The sequence below is a fragment of the Phyllobates terribilis genome, unplaced genomic scaffold (assembly GCF_046119375.1).
Source record: "Phyllobates terribilis strain yellow unplaced genomic scaffold, ASM4611937v1 Scaffold_4__5_contigs__length_816908805, whole genome shotgun sequence".
NCBI classification, from domain to species: domain Eukaryota; kingdom Metazoa; phylum Chordata; class Amphibia; order Anura; family Dendrobatidae; genus Phyllobates; species Phyllobates terribilis.
The window spans coordinates 102,010,438-102,032,688 of record NW_027362764.1 but is presented as its reverse complement, the minus strand read 5'-3'; the positions used below and the strand labels follow the sequence as shown (position 1 = coordinate 102,032,688).

Genomic DNA, 22,251 nt, shown 5'->3' with positions numbered 1-22,251 from the left:
TGCAGATTAACCGCATATCTGCAGGTTAATAGCGTTATTTCTGGCGACAGATTCCCTTTAAGGGTATGTGCCCTTGGTCAGGAGCTGCCTGTGGCCCCGATGCTGCGGGATAGCTGCGTGGCTTCTACCTTCATTTTATACAAATGAGCGGCGTGATTTTTTTTTTAACATGCGATTTTCCTCATAGTTGTTAATCTATGGGGAAAGTCCACATGCAGACCCACAAGTGAAATTGACATGCTGCGGTCCTGAAAGACACGCTGCATGTCAGTTTTCGCGGGTGATCCGCAGGTGCACAGAGACGCATAGAGGAGATGGGATTCCGCTGCGGCTCCTGACCGTGGGCACATACCCTAAATGTGTTTTTCTTCTAAACTCTGCAGGTGAGTTGTGGCTGGAAGAAGTCATTATGTTGGTCTGTGCCGGATAGAAGAGACTGGAAAAGTGAACGCTGCTGTAATAGTGGGGAAGGATGTAGCCTTCCCTAGGCACTGAAGTAGTTAAGGAAAATGTTCCCTTAGTTAATCCTCTCTGAACTGTGGTAGGCCAAGCTAAGGGGTTAGCTTCAGTGGTCCAGTCAGTAGAGTAGAGGGGGAACTTAGTGCCAGGATCAAGCCTTGAGTGATATAGAGCTTGTTCCTGGCATAATTCATTGTGGGCTGCAGTACCTGTAAACAGCCACAAGATGCCACTGTCCTGGGTGCAGATGTCAGGTTGAGTCTGCTAGCAGTGTTACAGACAGGGATGAGTTAATGCTGTGTGATGACAGCTCACTGAGGGTGGGCACATTAGGAAAATCTCTGTTTAGTTTCCAGAATCAGGAAGTGATTCTTCAGTAAGAGATTGGACAGCAAATCGTTCAGGCAGCCTGACTATAGTGGCTGCTAGGGTAGACGGGAGCTCCATACCCTCAGACAGTGGGATCACCAGTGTGCAAGTCTCCCCACACAAGAGCACGAGTCCTGTCAGCCGGCCGGAGAAACTCATCAAAGGTAGTGAGGACCCGGGGCACTTCTAGTCTGCAGGAAGCAGAGGAAGATAAATAGGACTTCAAGCTAAGATGTTGGGGAGAGATATCGGATCCAGGTCACTGTCAGTATTACAGAAGAGTCTCTTGGGCCAGAGATTAGAGTCACAGAGATGCTTCACTTAAAGAGGGAATCAGGGCTGAAGGAGTTACCAGCACCTGTGAGAGAGATGATAACCTGTCGGGCCTTATCCATTATATCTGCCTGAAAATATTGTACATATTCCTCTTCCCCAAGTAAAGTCCAAGTTCTGGTTAAGAACCTCGTGTCCTCTGAATTTATTGCTGCCCTGGTCCCAGAAGAGAAATGCCTGGAGACAGCCACGATCGGATGGCTTGAAGTAAGTGAAGAGCACTACATACACAGCCACACTTCAGAGGGAGGACACGTATTGTCTGTAGGGTGCCATAGCGAGAGGGGGCTACAGCTCGCCCACGACTACCTCGCTGGGGCACCTTACACTGTCACCATAAAGAACATCAGCTGTAAGTCACTATATTATATATACTTGAACCGCAATCCCTTATATGTTCTACAGGACTGGTAGTCACTGTATGGTGTTAATATTGGTCTTTTTAATATTATGTTTTTTTATTTCTTTTTTTACTTAGTAACAGCAGGGGCGTATCTAGAAAGGGGTGGGCAGGACATTTGCCCCGGGTGCAGCCACAAGGGAGCGCCGTCGGTTCGTCTAATGTGGTGGTCCGAGGTGTCACTCAGGCGGCAGCGTTTTGCTGCCCCTTGGGAGTAGGATTCAACCATTTTCCACTCCAGCTGTTAAACTGACAGCCAGCGTGGAGAACATGCTCAATACTGGCTCCCTGCACTCAATTTTCCCCACATATGGGGTATCAGCATGCTCAGGAGAAATTGTACAACAAATTTTGTGGTCCATTGTGTTACCGTTGCGAAAATAAAAAAAAAATTGGGTCTAAAGTAACATTTTTGTGAAAAAAAAGTTAAAATGTTCATTTTTTTCTTCCACAGTCCAAAAATTCCTGTGAAGCACCTGAAGGGTTAATACACTTCTTAAATGTGGTTTTGAGCACCTCGAGGGGTGCAGTTTTTAGAATGGCGTCACTTTTGGGTATTTTCTGTCATATGCAGGTTCATCTCACAAAATTAGAATATCATCAAAAAGTTGATTTATTTCAGTTCTTCAATAGAAAAAGTGAAACTCATTATAAAGAGTCATTACAAACAGAGTGATCTATTTCAAGTGTTTATTTCTGTTAATGTTGATGATTATGGCTTACAGCCAATGAAAACACAAAAGTCATTATCTCAGTAAATTAGAATAATTAACAAAAAACACCTGCAAAGGCTTCCTAAGCGTTTAAAAACGTCCCTTAGTCTTTTTCAGTAGGCTCCACAATCATGGAGAAGACTGCTGACTTGACAGATGTCCAGAAGGCAGTCATTGACACACTAAGTCAATTTTGCATTTCAATTGGAAATCAAGGTCCCAGAGTCTGGAGGAAGAGTGGAGAGGCCACAATCCAAGCTGCTTGAGGTCTAGTATGCAGTTTCCACAATCAGAGATGGTTTGGGGAGCCATGTCATCTGCTGGTGTAGGTCCACTGTGTTTTATCAAGACCAAAGTCAGCGCAGCCGTCTGCCAGGAAATTTTAGAGCACTTCATGCTTCCCTCTGCCGACAAGCTTTTTGGAAATGGAAATTTCATTCTCCAACAGGACTTGGCACCTGTCCACACTGCCAAAAGTACCAATACCGGGTTTACACACAACAGTATCACTGTGATTGATTGGCCAGCAAACTCGCCTGACCTTAACCCCATAGAGAATCTATGGGGTATTGTCAAGAGGAAGATGAGAGACACCAGACCCAACAATGCAGACGAGCTGAAGGCTGCTATCAAAGCAACCTGGGCTTCCATAACACCTCAGCAGTGCCACAGGCTGATCGCCTCCATGCCACGCCGCATTGATGCAGTAATTGATGCAAAAGGAGCCCCGACCAAGTATTGAGGGCATTTACTGAACATACATTTCCATAGGCCAACATTTTCAAGCTGTTGTTATAAAGTATTCTAATTTACTGAGATAATGACTTTTGTGTTTTCATTTGCTGTAAGCCATAATCATTAACATTAACAGAAATAAATCTTGTATTGAAGAACTGAGATAAATTAACTTTTTGATGATATTCTAATTTTGTGAGATGCACCTGTAGACCAAGTCACTTCAAATGTGATGGTCCCTAAAAAAAAATGTTTTTGTAAATTTTGTTGGAAAAATAAGAAATTGCTGAGCAACTGTTAACCCTTATAACTTCATAACAAAAAAAAACTTGTTTAAAAAATTGTGCTGATGTAAAGTAGACATGTGGGAAATATTATTTATTAACCATTTTGTGTGACTTATCTCTCTGATTTAAGGACACAAGAATTCAAAATTTGAAAATTGCAAAATTTTCAAAATTTTCCCCAAATTTCCGTTTTTTTCACAAATGATATTGAACAAATTTCATCACTGTCATAAAGTTCAATATGTCACGACAAAACAATCTCAGAATCAGGGGGATCCGTTGAAGCGTTCCAGAGTAATTACCTCATAAAGTGACAGTGGTCAGAATTGTAAAAATTGGCCCGGTCATTAACATGCAAACCACCCTCGGGGGTAAAGAGGTTAAACAGTTTCATCCACACTCAATGCACTCAGTATCATGTCATACCTGGACATATATAGATACTGGCTGGATTATAAAGCTTTGTATATATAACCTTATTTATTATAGTGATGGCTAGACCTTACAAATACAAGCACTTTTTACCTATTTCCTCACAAGCTCTTGTGAGCAGGGCCCTCACTCCTCTTCTTTGAATTGTAAAGTAATGTATTGCTCTTTAATGTCTGATATTATTTGTACATTTCCCCCCTGAAATCAATGAATATGGTGGTGCTATATACTGCTAGATAATTATTATTAATAGTAATAGCACCCACAAGCTTCTTTGATCCCATTCTTTACCTCTGCTGCCTAGGATGTTAGCAGAATCTGACTTTCCATCGGAAGCGGTATTATAGGCTGGGATATGTCTGGCATATAGTGTAGAATTATGGATAAATACACTGTGTTCCAAATTATTATGCAAAAAGTGTTTAGGAGTGATAAGGTAAGAATTTTTTTGTTTGTCAATTAAACTCATTGATGGTGATGTGTGTCAGGGATCTTTATATCACTGTAAGCAATTGCAGACACCTGTGCTAGATAGTTTGGCAGGTGTGTCCAATGAAAGGCAAGACTGTCCCACATTATTAAGCAGCCTACATTTTCTGCCAAAATGGGAAAGAAAAAGGATGTGTCGGCTGCTGAGAAGCAACAAATTGTGGAGTGTTTAGGTCAAGGCATGACTACAATCAACATTGCCAAGACACTTCATCCTGATCATCGCACAATCAAGAAGTATGTAGCTGATTCACAGTACACACGTGTGCGTGCTGATAAGGGAAAATTGAGGACTCTTTCCTACAGGCAATTACGTCAGGTTAAAAGAGCAGCGGCAAAAAAGCCTTGCCATAGCAGCAGACAAGTTTTTGAAGCTGCTGTTGCCTCCAACGTCCCCCGAACAACAAGATGCAGGGTCCTTCAGAGGTTTGCAGCTGTGCGTAAGCCATCCTGTCGACCTCCTCTATCCACAAGCAGAAACGGCTCCAGTGGGCCAAACAATACATGAAGACTGACTTCAAAACTGTTTTGTTCACGGATGAGTGCCGTGCAACGCTCGATGGTCCAGATGGATGGAGTGGAGGATGGCTGGTTGATGGACACCCCATGCAAACACGGCTACGGCGCCAACAAGGAGGAGGTGGAGTAATGTTTTGGGCTGGAATCATTGGGAGAGAGATTGTCGGCCCCTTTAGGATCCCTGAAAGGGTAAAGATGAACTCCATAAAGTATGTTGAGTTTCTCAAACAGCACTTCCTTCCATGGTTCAAGAAGAAGAACCGTGCATTCCGCAGCAAGATCATTTTCATACATGATAATGCACCGTCTCATGCTGCACATAACACATCTGCATCTCTGGCTGCTATGGGCATAAAAGGGGACAAACTTATGGTGTGACCCCCATGCTCTCCTGACCTCAACCCCATTGAGAACCTCTGGAGCATCATCAAAAGGAGTGTCTATGAAGGCGGGAGGCAGTTCACATCTAAGCAACAGCTCTGGGAGGGTATTCTGTCCTCATGCAAAACAATTGAAGCAGAAACCATCCAAAACCTGACAAATTCAATGGACGAGAGAGTTCAGAAGCTCCTTTCGAACAAGGGGTCCTATGTGCAAATGTAACATCACCTAGAATAAAGTTTTGAGTTGAAAACTGTTTGATTTCAGTTTGTAATAACCTGGTAATGCTTATAATTTCAAAAATGACCATTTTTTTGTTCTTTATTAAAATTAAAAGGTTGAAAACTCTGCTGTGCATAATAATTTAGAACGTGCATTTTGAGTGCAGTTTGAGTTTTTTATTTTTTTAAAAATATACTGTTATCATAGGCAGTTTGTACAAAAACCTTTCAATTGTACTCTAATAGTTATTTGACTGGAAAATTACAATGACTGCAATTCAGATAGGTCATTTGGGAAAATCTGAGAAAATATTATTTGCATAATAATTTGGAACACAGTGTATTATAATTTCCATGCCAGTTTTCGATCTACTGATTAGACGTATTCTGCGGTCTCTCACTATGTGGCAGTAGATGTTTATATTTGGAGTTACGGCCATTGACATAACTTGAAATACTTGAGCTTTGTTCTGACAGTTCTTCCTATTTTCTCTTTATTTTATTTTTTTTTAACAGATCTGTTTGCAAAACTGCAGGAATTGCCGACTTTGCAATTAGAAAGCCCAAGGGGAAGAAAAACGCATTGGAGCACCATTTTATCAATAGCAGAGAGTTAATGGCTCCTAAAAATGTACGTTATTCATGGCCCTCAGTATGTTGTAACCTCATATTTGTCAGGCGTCTCGACATGCTGCTAGGACTTCATGTACTGTACCAAAGACTTCCTGTCTCTTCACTTTTAGCCCAGAGCAGAATACTTATGAGCTGTTATCACTTACATTTCTTTAATCTTGTAATCTGATGCTCATAGTTTCATCTATTGTTATTTGTCCCATTTTCATTTTAGTCTGAGATGTGAGAATACTAGAACGGGACCCCCTTTGTAACGGTCAGCGTCGGATTACAGTGAAGACACCTCCCTTCCCGGGGATCAGACATACTATATATTATCATCCTGTAGAAGATCATAAATGTCCGCCTTGGAAAAATAAACAAAAACCTTTAAATTGAATCGTCTATGCACGATTTTCCAGTTAGTAAAATGTTTGCATTTATTAGGACTCATTGAGACATTCCTTTTTGTTCTGCATAAGAGAAACAATGATCAATTTTCACCAGTGATTTTATATTCTGATTTTATCCAATTTTCTGTCCATTTTTTGCTATTACTATAGAATCAATTTTTCTTGTTTGTAAGACGGGAGAGAGAGAATTTTTTTAAGTTTCTCATGAGTTCGAGTCTCCATTATTTTCAATGGGGTTCTGGTTCTGATGGAAGTTCCGGTACTGCTCTGGTACCCGAACCAAACTTTTTCAAAAGTTATGTACCAGAAACGAACTTCCATCGGTCTGCCCATCCCTACTCAGCACCTATGGGAACCCTTTCAAAACTGTTGGAAAGCCATTCCAGGTGACAACCTGCTGAAACTGCATGAGAAAATGTCAAGGGGGTGTAAAGCTGTCATTAGACTAAAAGGGGATTACTTTGAGGAATCTAAGGTTTAAAGGAGTTTTCCAGGACTTTGATTATTTTTACCTATGGGTCTAAAAACTTACAGGCATTTAGTTGCTAATGGACAGTTCCTGGTGGCAATTCTGTGGCTTCCGGTGACATCACGTCAACAGAGCAGCTTCTTCTTTTCCGCTCTGCTCTGTCAATGTGGCGTTTCTGACGATGTCTTGCTGATTGACCGCCTAACTGCAAGGAACCGGCTGTCAATCAACATGACATCATCAGTGACGCCCCGTCAACAGGTCAGAAGAGCTGCTGTGTTGATGTGAGGTCAACTGATGCCACAGAATCGCTGGCAGGGGTGGTCCGTGACCACTCTGAGATGGCAGAGATTGGCGCCGGGCAGAATAGACAGGTAATTAAAAACTACCTGCCTGTAATTTTTTAACCCCGTAGTGAAAAATAAGCAAACTCCCAGATGACCCCATTAACCCATTTTCTGGTTTGTTTCACATGTGTTTCTTTACTGTTTATCTACAGTGTGTACATTCCAACAAAAACAAGGAAACCATTGCATGAACAGATGTGTCCAACACTGTGACCGGTAACGTGGAAACATTCCCATAGACTATAATGGATATGTGTTCTTTACATGAAAAAAAACCTGACTGACCTTGTGAATGAGGCTTTAGCATTATGAAGCATTCTAGGGTCAGTAATTCTCTCACTCTGTTCCATCAAACGCAAGAGGTTTCTGAGATGAGATGTAAACTATACGCTCTTTAGCCTATGAAGCTGCTCCGTTCATACCAGTTAGTCTGAAAATCACGGTCTGTATTTGTACCGTGGTTCATGGCCATTTGATTTCAGCTTAATACTGAGCACTTTCTGCTCTATTTTAGCTGCTTCCTTATGGGCATTCACCAAAATCTAGGAAGAATGGACTCAAATGGAGCAGAAATCTCTGAGTCCTACAATGTAGTGTCCATCTGCATTGGGGCCCAGAGGGGGTTTAGGAACCCAGTAAATTACTTACTCATTAGGTCATTTTACAGTGGGTGGATCTATGTAAAATGGTATTGAGCATCAGGCTTGGACTGGCCCATAGGAAAACAGGGGAATCCTCCGGTGGGCCACCACCCTCTTATATGAGCAGTACTTGGCACTGTATACTTGAATCACGATGTACAGACAAAGGCAGCATCTTATTCATTTAACAATCTACCCAGTTCATTGTAATATAAATTTGTGATTAAGGATAATGTCACATTTGCATGTAGTTGAAAAGTGGGGCCCTGGAGTTGGTTATTGGTGGGCCCTTGGCACCCCAGTCCGACACTGTTGAGCAGTATAATGCCTCAGATCAGGAACTGTGTAACATTGCAATTTGAGTGAATCCCCCAAAAAATTGAGCATTAATGTGGTATCGGACAACTTGTTTTATAGTCGGGTAGGGCAGACTGCTAATGGCAACCAACTAATTATGAAAACAATTCTAAAAATAAATGGAGAAAAAGACAACCTCAAATTGATACAAAAACAATAAAGCAAAGTATTTACCCATTGGTTGTTTTTCCTATTATTTTTTTTATTTATGACTCATTAATTCTGTATAACTATTAAATTGTGTAAGATTATCATCCGCAGCGTTTCAGAATCAAACATACACGGCTAAATCATGTAGCCAGTGTCTGATACATGCTGTCTCTGGATAGGGCAGCATTTATCAACTGTCAGGTTTAGTGATGAGCGTGCATGCTCGTTACTCAAGATTTATGAGCATGGTCGGTTGTTTCCCGAGTATCTTCAACGTGCTCGGGTGTTATGTTTTAGTCAAGCTGTGTGCATGATTTGCGACTGTTTGACAGCTTTAATAAATGTGAGGAATGCCTGTTTCTTAGCCATACCTCACATGTATTAAACCTGTCAAACAGTCTCAAATCATGAGCACGGAGTGACTAAAACATAACACCCGATCACGCTGAAAAAACTCGGCGAGCATGCTCAGGTTCCTTTTACGTGTGTGACATCGAAAGAATGGAATATTGATATTAAATCTGATGGAGACCTATAGATAATATATGTATAAGATATGCTATGATATAGATGCATAAGCCCCCTACTGTACCTCCAATGGCATGTAAGGGTGGTTTCATATGTTTTATGAGGCTGTTGATTTCAGGGCAGGAGACCCACAGACGGTCTGGACATTGTGGTCCATACTTAGACCGTGATTGTTGGACATGTGAAAGTCTCCACCTGCAATTGCTTCTAAATTTTAAGGTTTACACAATTTGCATATTTAATTTCCCACAGAGGCATGCAAGGTGTTTAAGTCTCCTCATACTGGCATGACAGACCAGGCATGTCATTCTCCACTAGGAGAAACTTTACCCCTTAGATCCAAGTCTTACCCTCTCACCCAGCCAAATCAGATCTCATACTTTGCACTGATGAGGGGCAATACCCCAAAACACCTTGTCTACAAATTGAGATTCTGATTTGGCTTTTATCTTAAGTCATATTTCAAGGCTCGTTAAAGGGGTTGTCCACTACTTTCACATTGATGCCCTATCTGTGGGATAGGGCATCAATATATGATCGGCCAGGGTCCGGCAAGCGGCTGTTATCCGTGCTGCCGGCAGCGGCCGCCAGCCGGAAGTCTTTCCCTGCGGTGCTTGGCCGTCAAGTTGTAGTGGCCGGTGCGGGGTACTGCACATCCGCCTCCCATTCAATTGAATAGGAGGCGGATGTGCAGAAAAAAGCGGCGGCCACTTACAACTTGACAGGCAAGCACCGCAGGGAAGGACTTCCGGCCGGCGGCCGCTGCCGGCAGCACCGATAAAAGCTGATCGGCGTGGGTGCCGCGTGCGGGACCTCGGCCGATCATACATAGGGCATCAATGTGAAAGAAGTGGACAACTCGTTTAAAGGGTCGATAATGACTTGTAGGATTGCTACTTCCAATACGTGGCACTAGAGTTCAAGTCCTCTTTCTCTCTGAAGAGACAATTTGCACATTTAATTTCCCAGAGGAGCATGGAAGGCATTTAAGTCTCCTCATACTGGTGTTCCAGACCTGGCATGCCACTCTCCACAAGGAGAAACACTACCCCTTAGATCCAAGGTTTACATTGGAATTTCTCCATATCCATATGACGCGCCCCTGGGCCTGCTGTGTCGCGCAGCGTCTCGCGCACGGGGGCTTACCCGGAACCGGATCAGATGAGGGTTGTAGTCTCCGAGTGGCGGGGACCCGGTCCGTGCCCAGGGAGTCAAACTCAGTGTGTGGCAGTCTTGATAGGTGTTATTTGAGTGTCGACTACGCCACCCGTTGATTTGCAGCTATGGAGCTGCCGCTGCAGGGCAGACCGCTGAGGCCGGTGTAGAATTGTGCAGCGTGATAGTATAACCCCCAACGGGAGGGGTATGGCCTCAGGGCAGCCGACGTGGAAGATGGGGGTAGCAGGAACCACTCAGAGACGGTGCGGTGTAATTCAGGGTCTTTACTGATAACAACGATAGACCCTCCCGGAGTACTTGCTAGCGAACGGGGCCTGGTCAGTCCTTGAGCAGATGGGATCTCCCCTGGCCAGGCGGAGTTGTAGGCCTCCCAAACTGACTGTACTCTTCTGGCTACCTTGCTAGAAGCGGATATAAGTAGCCCACGTCCCTGAGTGTGCCGTGTGGTGCTCACCCGTATGGCCGGTGACTCGGGGCCTTCTAATGGCTTCCGCTCCACGATGGCGGTGCTGGTCCCACGCGTGTGACCTTGCCTTCGGGTTTCTGGGCCTGAGGACCTGAAATCCCCTGCCGGTCGGCTTCTGCTGCTGGGTAAGAGTTAGTCCCCACAGCCTCGGACGCCGGGTCCGGTAAGAAAGCTTCTCAGTCAGGGCGAGCTCTGCAGCTGCCAGCCCCTGACTCGTAGTAGTATTGCTCCCACTGAGCTTCTGCTGTTTCTTCCTGTGACTGTTTCTCGTCTCTACTCTCCTTGACTACTAACCCTGCCTCAGCCCCGGGTTTATATAGGGGAAGTTCTTCCCCTTCCAAGACTGGGCAGGAGGTGTGGCATGCACAGGATCCCTGACCAAAGGACCTCCCACCTGCTCTCAGACATAACATTACATTACTGTGGAAACCAGACCCCTGGGGTGCCACACATATACAACAGATGCATGAAATCTGCTGCAGAAGATTATTTATGATGCAGATTATGCATTATTGCAATGGGTGAAACAGCTGCAAATTTGGAAGAAATTCATGACAGATCGTGTATGTTGCAAATATAAAATTTTGCAGTATCCTTTAAAGCCCTTAAGCTTGAATTTTTGTTATACCAGATTACAAATGTATTTGGCAAGAATATACAATATATGTGGCAGTGTGTGGTAAAAACACAGGATAACACAGAAGTAATGGTTATTTTATACCTTTATTTAAAAAGACGTATAGAAATGTCACAAACTGTTTTCCAAACAGCCTTTTTTAACTATGGCTGTTACTGTTCTCATATAATTTAGCTGAGCTCTAAAAGCTGAATCAGCTGCTGTGATGTGCGCTTCTGAAGTGTCGTTCCATTGCCAAAATGGTCATATTTGATCAGTGCAGCAATAACATTGCATCACCGAGCCTACCCACCAGCAAAAATGACGCCGTTTCATCTGATATTAACAGATGGCAGATATCTTATTCTTCAAAATTGGCCTCATTTGAATAGAAATGTTATCCCTGTTATTTCTCCCGCTCCTTCAATTAATTGCCGCTAGAGCAGAAAATCATATGTAATCAGTCACTGCATAATCTAAAACTGCTGCAGCGCTCAGAGATTATATTATCACGTCCCCTTTTTTGTATTTTAAAGTCCATTTTATCTGTAGTTTAACAGATGTATTGGGGGGAATGATTTTGTCTCACTTACTAATTAATAAGTTCTCATATTTCCCAACTTTGAATGATAAGAAAGAGGGACAAAAACTGCAGTGCCTCTAGTGCGCTGACAGAATTTATATCTTAAGACAGTATTCTAACCTCAGCCAGTGCTTCCTATACATCCTCACAGACCACACAGCAATATTTCCCTAGTGAAGACCATTGGTGTTCCCACACAGTATAGCACCTATTTCATGCCCCCCTCCCCACAGTGCCTTCCACACACAGTGTAATGTCCCTATATTGGATTTCCCACCACACAGTCTTATGCCCCCACAAGCCCAACCTACAAAGTATTTTGACTCCCCACACTGGTCTGCTACATTAACACACAGCGCAGCTACATCTACAGTTTAGCTACATCTACACACACGCACTGCTCAACTACATCTACACACACACACACAGCACAGAAACATCTACATACACACACTGCTCAGCTACAGCTACACTCACAGCTTAGCTACATCCACATACAGCTCAGCTATGTCTATACACAAACACTACTCAAGTACATCTACACACACACAGATCAGCAACATATACACACACACATAGCTCGGCTACATCCACACACACGGCTCAGCTAATTTACACACACACTGCTCACCTACATCTACACACACAACTCTGCTACATCCTGCTCTTCTCCACTGTTAGTCCTGTTCTTTTCTGCTGTCTAGTCATGTGACTGTCATCTGATACTAAGGTCCTGGCAAAGCTTTACAAAGAGTAAATGGGGAAGGAAAGACCTGTTGGCTCCTTGCTCCATCACTCAATCAATATATATATATTTAGCTATATCTGTGTCCTGTGGATACAGACACAACTCCACCCTCCCAGGGCAGTAGTGGGGCAGCTCTTTAATTCCTGGAAAATCCCTCTGGATCTGTGTTGATTGGGAGGTAAACTGGCATCATGGTGGCTCAGTGGTTAGCACTGCAGCCTTGCAGCGCTGGTGTCCTGGGTTCAAATCCATATTGAAGGTTCCAGTGAGCACTGTTGGGGCCATAATCCCGAAGTGGAAAGATCATCATTTTACTATGAACTGGCCATGACCACGTGCTCCCCACAAGATTTCAGACAGAGGAGTAAAACTAATTAAAAGGGTTGTCCAAGAGCCAAGGAACACCTGTGGGGAGATACAGAAAGACCTGGAATCAGCAGGTACAATTGTTTCAAATAAAACAATAAGTAATGCACTCAACATCCATGGCCTGTATGCATGTCACCACGCAAGACTTCATTGCTGAACAAAAAGTATGTTCAAGCATATTTAAAGTTTGCTCAACAAAATTTAGACAAGCCTGTGAAAGACTGGGAGAATGTAGTTTTGTCAGATGAGATGAAAATTGAACTCTTTGAATGCCATAATACCCAACATATTTGAAGGCCAAGAGGCACTGCACATCATCCCGAAAACACCTTACCAACAGTGAAAACTGGAGGTGAGAACATCATCTGGGGTTGTTCAGCTTACGGCTCTGGCAAGCTTCATATATTTAAAAGGAAGGATGAATGGACAAATGTGCTGAGACATTCTTGATGAAAATCTGCTGGCATCTACCAGGATGATGAAGATGAAATGGGGTTGGACATTTCAGCAAGACAATGAACCCAAACACACTGCCAAGGAAACTCTCAATAGGTTTCAGAGAAAGAAAATAAAGCTGCTAGAATGGCCGAGCCAATCACCTGACCAGAATCCAATAGAAAATGTATGGAAGGAACCAAAGCTCAGAGTTCATAGAAGACGCCAATGGAACCTTCAGGAGTTGTAGAGTGTTTGTGTGGAAGAATGGGCCAAAATCACACCTGAGCAATGCATGCTACTAGTTTCTTCATACAGGAGGCGTCTTGAAGCTGTCATCACCAATAAAGGCTTTTGTATGAAGTATTAAATACATTTCAATAAGCATGTTCAATACTTATTCCCTGTGTCATTTCTCATTATTACACATGACTTAATTTATGGACATCTATGGTTTGATTTCTTTGCCTGTGTGGATTGGATGGGTTGTTATTGTCATCTGGTGAGAATTTCATGTCAATAGCACCTTCAGAAATATATTTACTTAGAAAACTGTATATATACAGCGGGTGAAATACTTATTTCACCCGCTGTATATATATATATACATACAGTATAAGCATGCTTAAATCTTAAAATTGTTCCTCTCCAAGAGCTTTGTATCTCGCTGATTTTGTGACTGTTTTTGTCACATGAGTGCTGCAACCTATTACCATCTGTTGATGGGTTGCAGCGCTCATTTTACATAATATTACAAGATCTTCAGGGGATACAACTTTTGGAGCGAGGAGGGGAGCCAATTCAGGAAGTTACATAGTTATATTGTTAATACAGTTGAAAAAGACACATGTCTAATAAGTCCAACCAAAGGATGGGAAAGGACAAAGGAATCGCACAAGCACAGCCATAATGCATGATCCAGTCTGCACAAAAAGAGGAAATCTTTTCCTCCTGATCGCCATTGTTGATCTACTGGACAAAACATTTAGAAAACAACTTTCTCATTTACACAATTATGTTAATTTCTTCTTAAAAAGCATCTAAGCCTTTTTTTAAACCATTGATGGACGATTCCTGCTGTGACCTGCTCCTGAGACAGACTATTCCACAGATAAATATTCTTATGATACAGAAACCCTTTCTCCTCTGGAGATTGAACCTGTCTTTCTCCAGATGGAGGGGTTTTACGTTAAAGAATAGTAAGTATGCCTTTCTTTTATTTTCCTAGACTCACTTTCTTCTTACAGACTGACCTTTAGGCCACGGCCCCACTATCAGTATTTGGTCAGTATTTTTTCTCAGGAGTGGAAGCCAAAACCAGGAGTGGGTGATAAATGCAGAATTGGTGAGTTGTTTCTATAAGGCCACGGCCCCACTATCAGTACTGATAGTTACTCTAAGCAAGTACAGAGGGATCATTATTACTGTATAGGGGCATGAAGGGTGAAACTGGTATTGTGTGGGACACAAAAGGAGATTAGTATTACCATACAGGACACAGAGGGGCTTTATTACTGTCTAGGATACTCATTATTGCAATACATGGTTTGTACAGAAATGGGGGAGTAAGTCAAAGATGTCTCTGTTACATTTTGCAGGGACGAGTTATGGGTTGAAGAAGTGATCATGGCGTTTTAGGCTGAATGGAAAAGGAAAGGAAAAATGAATGACCGCGATCATTGAGAACGTCACTGGTGAAAACCTGCACAGTGCACACATATATGGTCTGCAGAGCACTGGTGTAAAACTGATAGTACCATTATATGGACACTGTATGGTGGTGACATCAGTACTAGTACATTGGTTTTGGTTAATGATCAATATGGCGGCACTATCACCACTGTATATTCTGGTAATATTTGGATCTGCTCTGGTACTATGTGTTTGTTAGGTTAAGTTCCCATGATGAGTAGTTGATGAGTTTTTGACGTTGCAGCATTCTGCTGCATTTCTCCACCTATTCAGTACATTAGGTTACTTGCCTTTTTATTGCATTTTTGTCTCTTTTTGACTCTGCGGTTGTTGTCTCTTTGGTATATATTTCACCCAAACTTTTGGAACCCTTCTGGGATGCTCTTATACACATATTTCCCTCTCTATAGTGGAAGAAAGGGGGGCCTCAGTCTAAAAGTCCTGGAACTGTTTCTGGACACTGCAGCACTATTAAGCCCGTCATTGACTTCCACAAGGCGACTATTAAGCCCTCCACCGACCATATTGAATGAATCTGCTTTATTTTTGATACTTCCTCGTACTTTAATAAAACTTTAATGATCTAGTCATGTGTGGATTTTATGCGCTTTGTATTTTTTACCTGTGTATTTTCCTCATCTAATGCAATTCTATAGAGAAAATCTGCATACAAAGCTCCGCATAATTGCAAAAGAAATTGATTCTGTATGTTGTGGATTTCAGCGAAAATACTTAGCAAAACCTCATTGTAAAAACATAACCTTATTTTGCAATATTATTATTATGAAATCCAATAAAGCAGTATTATTGGAAATATATTTAGTAAATCTTAATTTCATTCAGGCAGCATAAAATTAGTATTAGAGACCCCAATCTGGGGAGAGGGGCGGCGACAGCATGGACTAGCATGCTTTGAAATTCCAGGACGGTATTTTATTCCCAGTCCATCCCTGGTCATAATCTCTAGAAAAAGCAAATGTTTCCACGTCTGAAGAACATTTAGCATCCAAACTCTGTTTTAAATATTTTATGGGGGAACAGACCGATGTAAAAGCCTGCCCTACTGATCAAAGCCATGGTTCTTCTTCCCATGCCTCAGTCTGTTACTGATGCTCAGCCTATGGTGTTGCCACCTTAATTGTTGCTAGGCAACATCCTTTTATGGTAAGATGCCCCTTTAAGATTGCATCACCGGATTCCTAAATGACATCACTGATGACATCACTGATTCCCCCACCACAAGATTCCATCATGACATCATAATGCACCCCCAGCATTTATTCAAGTGCTTACTGCCCCGGTGTCATTGCTGTTAGTGATTGGCTTTATAGCTGGTGATATACTGACTGCGATTGGATTTGCTATTTGCTTGAAATGTCTGGAATTTCTCCAGTCAAACTTGAGAAGTTGGCACTACTCCAGGGGATTGTTACTACCTATGACCCTGACTTTGTGCTGCCACTACCCGATGGCATCCTCAGCTTCACTTACCGGCTGGTTATGAAGCTAGTGAGAGATTGCCTGACCAAATACCACCAAGGTCGTATAAGCTCAGAATATCTTGAGCATTTACAGATGAACATCAGGACATTAATACAACAGGTAATTAGCAGACAATCTGTGCAAAGTGTGTAAAAATAATAAAGGATAATATTAACAAAATGCAAGTTCATTTACATAAAATATGTATTTTGGCCTAGACCAATATAATATATAGTCTATACCAAATACCCAGATAGGTAGTAATTGTAGCTGCAGATAGCAGGAGTAAAATGGTAACATAAATGGCGTCCTACATTCTCCACTTTTTCTCATTATTTTCCTTTATTTCCATCTTTATAGGCTGAAGAAAGATCCCAAAGTGCAGATTTGGCCTTTTTTAAACAATTGGCCCAAAATGTCCTGTACGTATTCCTGTATGTACTAGATTATCCGGCCCATTCACTGGAGCGCCTGGTAAGGATCCCTCATCTTCTATATCTCATGTCCTTATTGTATGATCTTCTCCAGATTACCAGACATATGGCAGATTTTCCTTTTAGAGGCCTCCCTGTCTGCTCCAGGCAGACGCAGGGTATTTATGGCAGTCTGTCTCTGCGGCTCCATCCTCTGTGGTGACAGTCTGTACTCAGTGGTGCGGACTTTGTATATCACCTCTGTCTTCCTATAAATTCACAATCTTCCTTCTTGTAAATGCTGCAGTTCTGATAATAGATGTTATTGGAGAACCGTTGTATATACTAGTCCCTTATATATTAATGTGGACTTACTGGAGGGAGCGGTCGTGTATAGTCCACGCAATACTGCAATTATCATGTAAATCCTGGCTTAGTCCTTTCTGTCTCATGTATATGGTAATTTAGTATTTGTGAAATGTTATATTAATTGTATATATTATATCCATCAGGAAACACCGGACGGCGACTCCGAAGATGGGCAGAACCTAAATATGGCTGACCCTAATACCAGTCAGCCAGGGCTAAAAAGTGATCTGATTGAAGGTAAGCCGAACATTTCATATTCCTACAAACATATTAATATTATAAGGACACCCGAGAAAATATAAATTTACTCTTCATCCTCTGTTTGAGGCCGGTGACGGCTCTTGGACCTCCGGTAGACTATAATGGAGAAGGTCCATGTCATTCTGAAAACCCCTCTGGTTCTCTCCTCTGGGATATTATACGCCTTAAAATGTACAAAGAGCCTCATAGGATCCTCATTCAAGTCATTGTCAGATCCTGAGCAATTATTACACATTTATGGTGGAGTATATCTATCTATGGATGTACCATAAGTATACATAGTATGTGCAGAATATCCATATATTTAGTATTATACCATTTACAGAGGTCTTATCTTTCCTTCCTTATAATGATGTGTTATATATTAAGTACTGATATCGTCTAATACATGATGTCTCTTCATTATTTATCATTATATTAGAGGCAACTGATCCGCCGGCAAATGCTGATGGGGGAATATGTGAGACACCAGAGATCCCCAAATCTGGCAATGTAAGTATATAATCAGATAACGGGGTATGAATTACACATCCCGTATTATACCCCATATGACAGAGGGATATCTCTGTTCTTGATGTAGATTGGAGTTATTATGAGTGATGTTAGCATTATTATTCCTGTCTCCTCTGTGTGATGTCCCTTATCCTCCGCTGCAGTAGAATGATATACCATATTTTGTGGACCATAAGACACGCCCAAAATTTTGGGGAGGAAATTTTTTGTAAAAAATAAATTGTTGTTATTGTCTGATTTTATGGTGGCTTTTTGGGGGGGGAGCGGCTGAGGTGGAGCGGGGTCCCAGGGGGCAGGGTTGCTGCTACAGGATGCTGGCTGCGGCAGGAGTGGGGAGCCGAGATCTCAATCTGTGCATGCGGCCATTTTCCCAAAGTCCATCCCAATGAAAACAATAGGAAGTGCAGGGACTCCGCCGACATTTTCTTAAAGCCCGCGGCCCTCCGCAGCCTTGCACCTCCAAACACCCCTTCCTCCCAGCTTGGGGCCTGCAGCATCGCCCCACTCCTGCCGTCGCCAGCTTCCTGCAGCAGTAACCCCTCCTCCTGGGTCCCTGCTCCACCGCAGCCGCCCCCTCCCAATAAGCTACATTCGGAGTATAAGACACCCCCCCTTTTCCCCCAAAAATTTTTGGGGAAAAAGAATGGATCTTATAATCCGAAAAGTACGGATCCCGTTATTATTTAATAGTGTCTGTGGAGCGTCCTGCTTGTATCATGTCCTCTACATCTGCTGCAGTGTAATCAGTGGGGACATAATGTAGAGGAGAAGTTCCTGCATCTGGAGCTTTTTATTTTCCTGCAACTTTTTTGTCTTATTGTCATTTCTTATTCTTTTAGGCTGTAATTGGATTATTGAGCCCAATGAGAAAGCCTAGTAAGAGCGACTATAACCAGATCAAAGAGATCAGCAGTGGAACTTTTGGGTGAGCTTTATGTATAATCTACATTTTTCCCAAGTTGCTTATGATGATGCCTCTGTCTATAAGTCCTGCCATAGTGAAATTACTGTATATAAGTCCACATCTAAATGTTACTGTTTTCCAAGACCTGTCACATTTTTATTTTTCGTTTGATAGAGCTTTGTAAGGACTTGCTTTTTGTGTGTCGAGCTGCTGTTGTTATTGATACCACTTTGGAGTAGATGTAATCCACATCTAGTCCTCATCTATTTGTCACAATTCAGCTCAGTTGGGATGTGACATGGATGAGAACCTCCATAAGTGATCATTTATGTTGTGATATTCTATGTATTTCCAGACATTGATTTCTAGTGATGGCCGTACATCTAGTATTAACTATTAGTACAGAAGATCATTTGACATATAGACAGACTGTTAGTAGGAATTTATTATAAATTATGTTTTTTCTCCTCTACAGGGCCGTCCACTTAGTGCGTCATAAGGACACAAACAAGGTATTCGCCATGAAGAAACAATCCAGGTGTAACCTGCATCATCCAATGTTTCTGGAATCGGCCTATCTAGAAAGGGATATCGCAATATTCTCCGATTGTCCCTTTGTGGTCTCCACGTTTTGTTCCTTCCCAACTAAAGAACATCTGTGTATGGTCATGGACTTTGAAGCAGGTAAGACATATCCATTGTATCAATATCCACCCATATCTGCTCAAATATATAAAAGGGACCAATGTATTTATATTTCATTGACCTACATGTTCATAGAAACAGTTTAGGAGGGTTAAATCTTTCTGACAGATTTTTTTTAACCTCTTCCTGACCTGACAATTTCCCGTTTTTAGCTTTTTCCTCCCATTCTTCCAAGAGCCATAATGTTTGTATTTTTCCATCCACATAGCCGCATGACGTGTTTTTATGTAGAACCATCTGTAGTTTTGATCACTTTACCATCGAATGTATTAGAAAGTGGGGAAAAAATCCAAGTGCCGTGGAATTATGTAAAAATTACAATTCCGCAATTGTTTTTTAAGTTTTATTTTTACAGTGTTCATTGTGTGATGGAAATGACCTGGTATCTTAATTATACAAGTTACTACAATTTCAGTCATACCAAACATGTATATAAATATGTTTTATTTTATGTTGACAAAATCCTTGGAAATTTATAAAAAAAAAGGAAAATTTACATTTTCCTTTTTCAGCAAATGGAGCTTTTTATTGTCTTATTTTTTTCTAAGCGAGCTGATGATTTTATTGATAACACATTGTAGTAGATAAATCATTTTCATTGCCCCAACATCACAAAAAAATGCAATAGGAAGAAACCAAAACACTACAATGCGTTCTGAGTTTTTTTTTTTTTTTCATTATTTAGTTTTAATGGGGAAAAAGTGATTTTTATATTTTATTTACCCAAACATTTTTATTATTACTTTATTTTTTAGCCTCCATGAGGGACTTGAACTTGTTATCATATAACCGCTTTTACTATGTACTGTGATACCATGGTATTTCAGCATATGGTGCAAATCTTGGTCCCCTATGAAGCCAAGCTACACACTGGTCTTCACAGAAGTACCATAATGGCAGGAATAGAGGTCTTCCGCAGACCCCCAGCAGCCATAACAAACCATAGACATGGAATGGGGGGTGATGAGTGCATGGAGCAGCTCGCCTCCGGGCCGTGTGCTGTAAATGCCGCTGTCGGAGATTGACAGTGCAATCTAGGAGGTTACCGGCAGCGGGCAGAGCTCACCTCCCTTTTTATATAGGATTACTCTGCAGTATACAGTATACGCTCTACATTACACAGTGTATCTCTATTATTGACACCCTGCCCCAATGTCTCAGCTTATCTCTCATTCACACTCATCATGTGTAATTTACATTGTAACAAACCCTCACCTGTCATATTTGCTTTCTGCTTTAGGAGGAGACTGTGCCAGTCTTATGACGTTATATAGTCCTTTACCCCTCTCCTTGACCCGCATGTACATTGCAGAAACAGTTCTTGCTGTGGAATATCTGCACAGCTATGGTGTGGTGCACCGAGACCTGAAGCCTGGAAAGTAAGTGACCCCTGTGGGATAATAAAGGGAAATACAGTTATAGTTTGATATACCGTCTATGGGTTAATACTTAAAACTGACAATATCTTTTTTTTTTACAGCCTCATGATATCGTCAACTGGACATATTAAAGTCACCGATTTTGGCCTTTCAAAACTCGGCCTCATGAGACCAACATCAGACATATACAAGGCTTCAACTGTGGACATCACCAGAGAGTTCCCTGATGATGGGGTCAGTTTTACTTACAGAAACTTATTCTTTACAGATCTGATCTATTTCTGCTTCTCTGATATATTCTCATCTAGAAAATGTTTCTACTGATATTATTTGTCACAATTATATTCATTGATCATCTTCTCATTGTTCTGTTGGTTTCCAGACGACTGGCACCTTTTGTTTTGTAGCCCCAGAAGTCATTTTACAGAAGGGCTATGGAAGGCCTATTGACTGGTGGTCAATAGGGATCATCATATATAAATTTCTAACTGGGCATGTGCCATTTAGAGGACGTTGCAGAAGTGCTATTTTCCACAGTATCATCACGAGTAAGTAAAATAATCTGAATGCTGTGTGATGTCATAGTAACTGGTTCGGTTTTTAGGTTAATTCTTTGGTTTAGTTACTTGTTGTTTTTTGATAATGTGTTTAAATTATAGTAAATGTAGAGATTTTCTTTTCTGTAATTATTACTTTTTTTTTTTATAACAGATGAAATCACTAGGAAATTTCGCAATTCTGCTCTTCCTCTCGATGCTCAGAACATCATGATTAAGCTCCTCAGGAAAAATCCAGCACATAGACTCGGAACAGGTAATGTAACTTATAACTCCTCTGTGTCCTGACAAAAAGATAATTTCCGTGAGGATCAGCGTGGAGGACTCTGCTTTACCTTCTTGTCCATTCCTCATTCTTCATGCTATGACTTACAGAATATTTTGGCTCTGCAATGTCTTCAGTTCCAATTAACATACAATGTACAGATATAGAGCAGTCTTCCTGACATTGTCTGTATCAATTTTTTCTTATCTACCATTTTCAGGAGGAGCAAATGAGATCAAGAGTCATCCATTCCTGAGGGAGTTAGACTTTGAGAACCTTCACAATCAGGAGCCACTGTTTAAGCCAAATTTAGTATCAGAGGTGGACACCCACTACTTTCCTAGTAAGTAGATTGAGACGTCATCTAGCTCATGCTGCTGTTTGTCTCGTCTTCCATTTTATTTGAAAAAATGTGTCCATTATTAGCAATAACATGGTGATTATCTGTAATTATACTAAT

The 22,251-nt window shown here is 41.6% G+C and overlaps 1 long non-coding RNA gene across 1 annotated transcript; it reads left to right on the top strand.

The window, feature by feature from the left end:
* The first annotated feature begins 803 nt into the window (after positions 1 to 803).
* LOC141264224 (uncharacterized) lies at positions 804 to 6,399 on the top strand. Its single transcript, XR_012319843.1, has 2 exons — positions 804 to 1,368; positions 5,855 to 6,399. It is a non-coding gene; the product is annotated as an uncharacterized lncRNA (long non-coding RNA).
* The last annotated feature ends 15,852 nt before the right edge of the window (positions 6,400 to 22,251 follow it).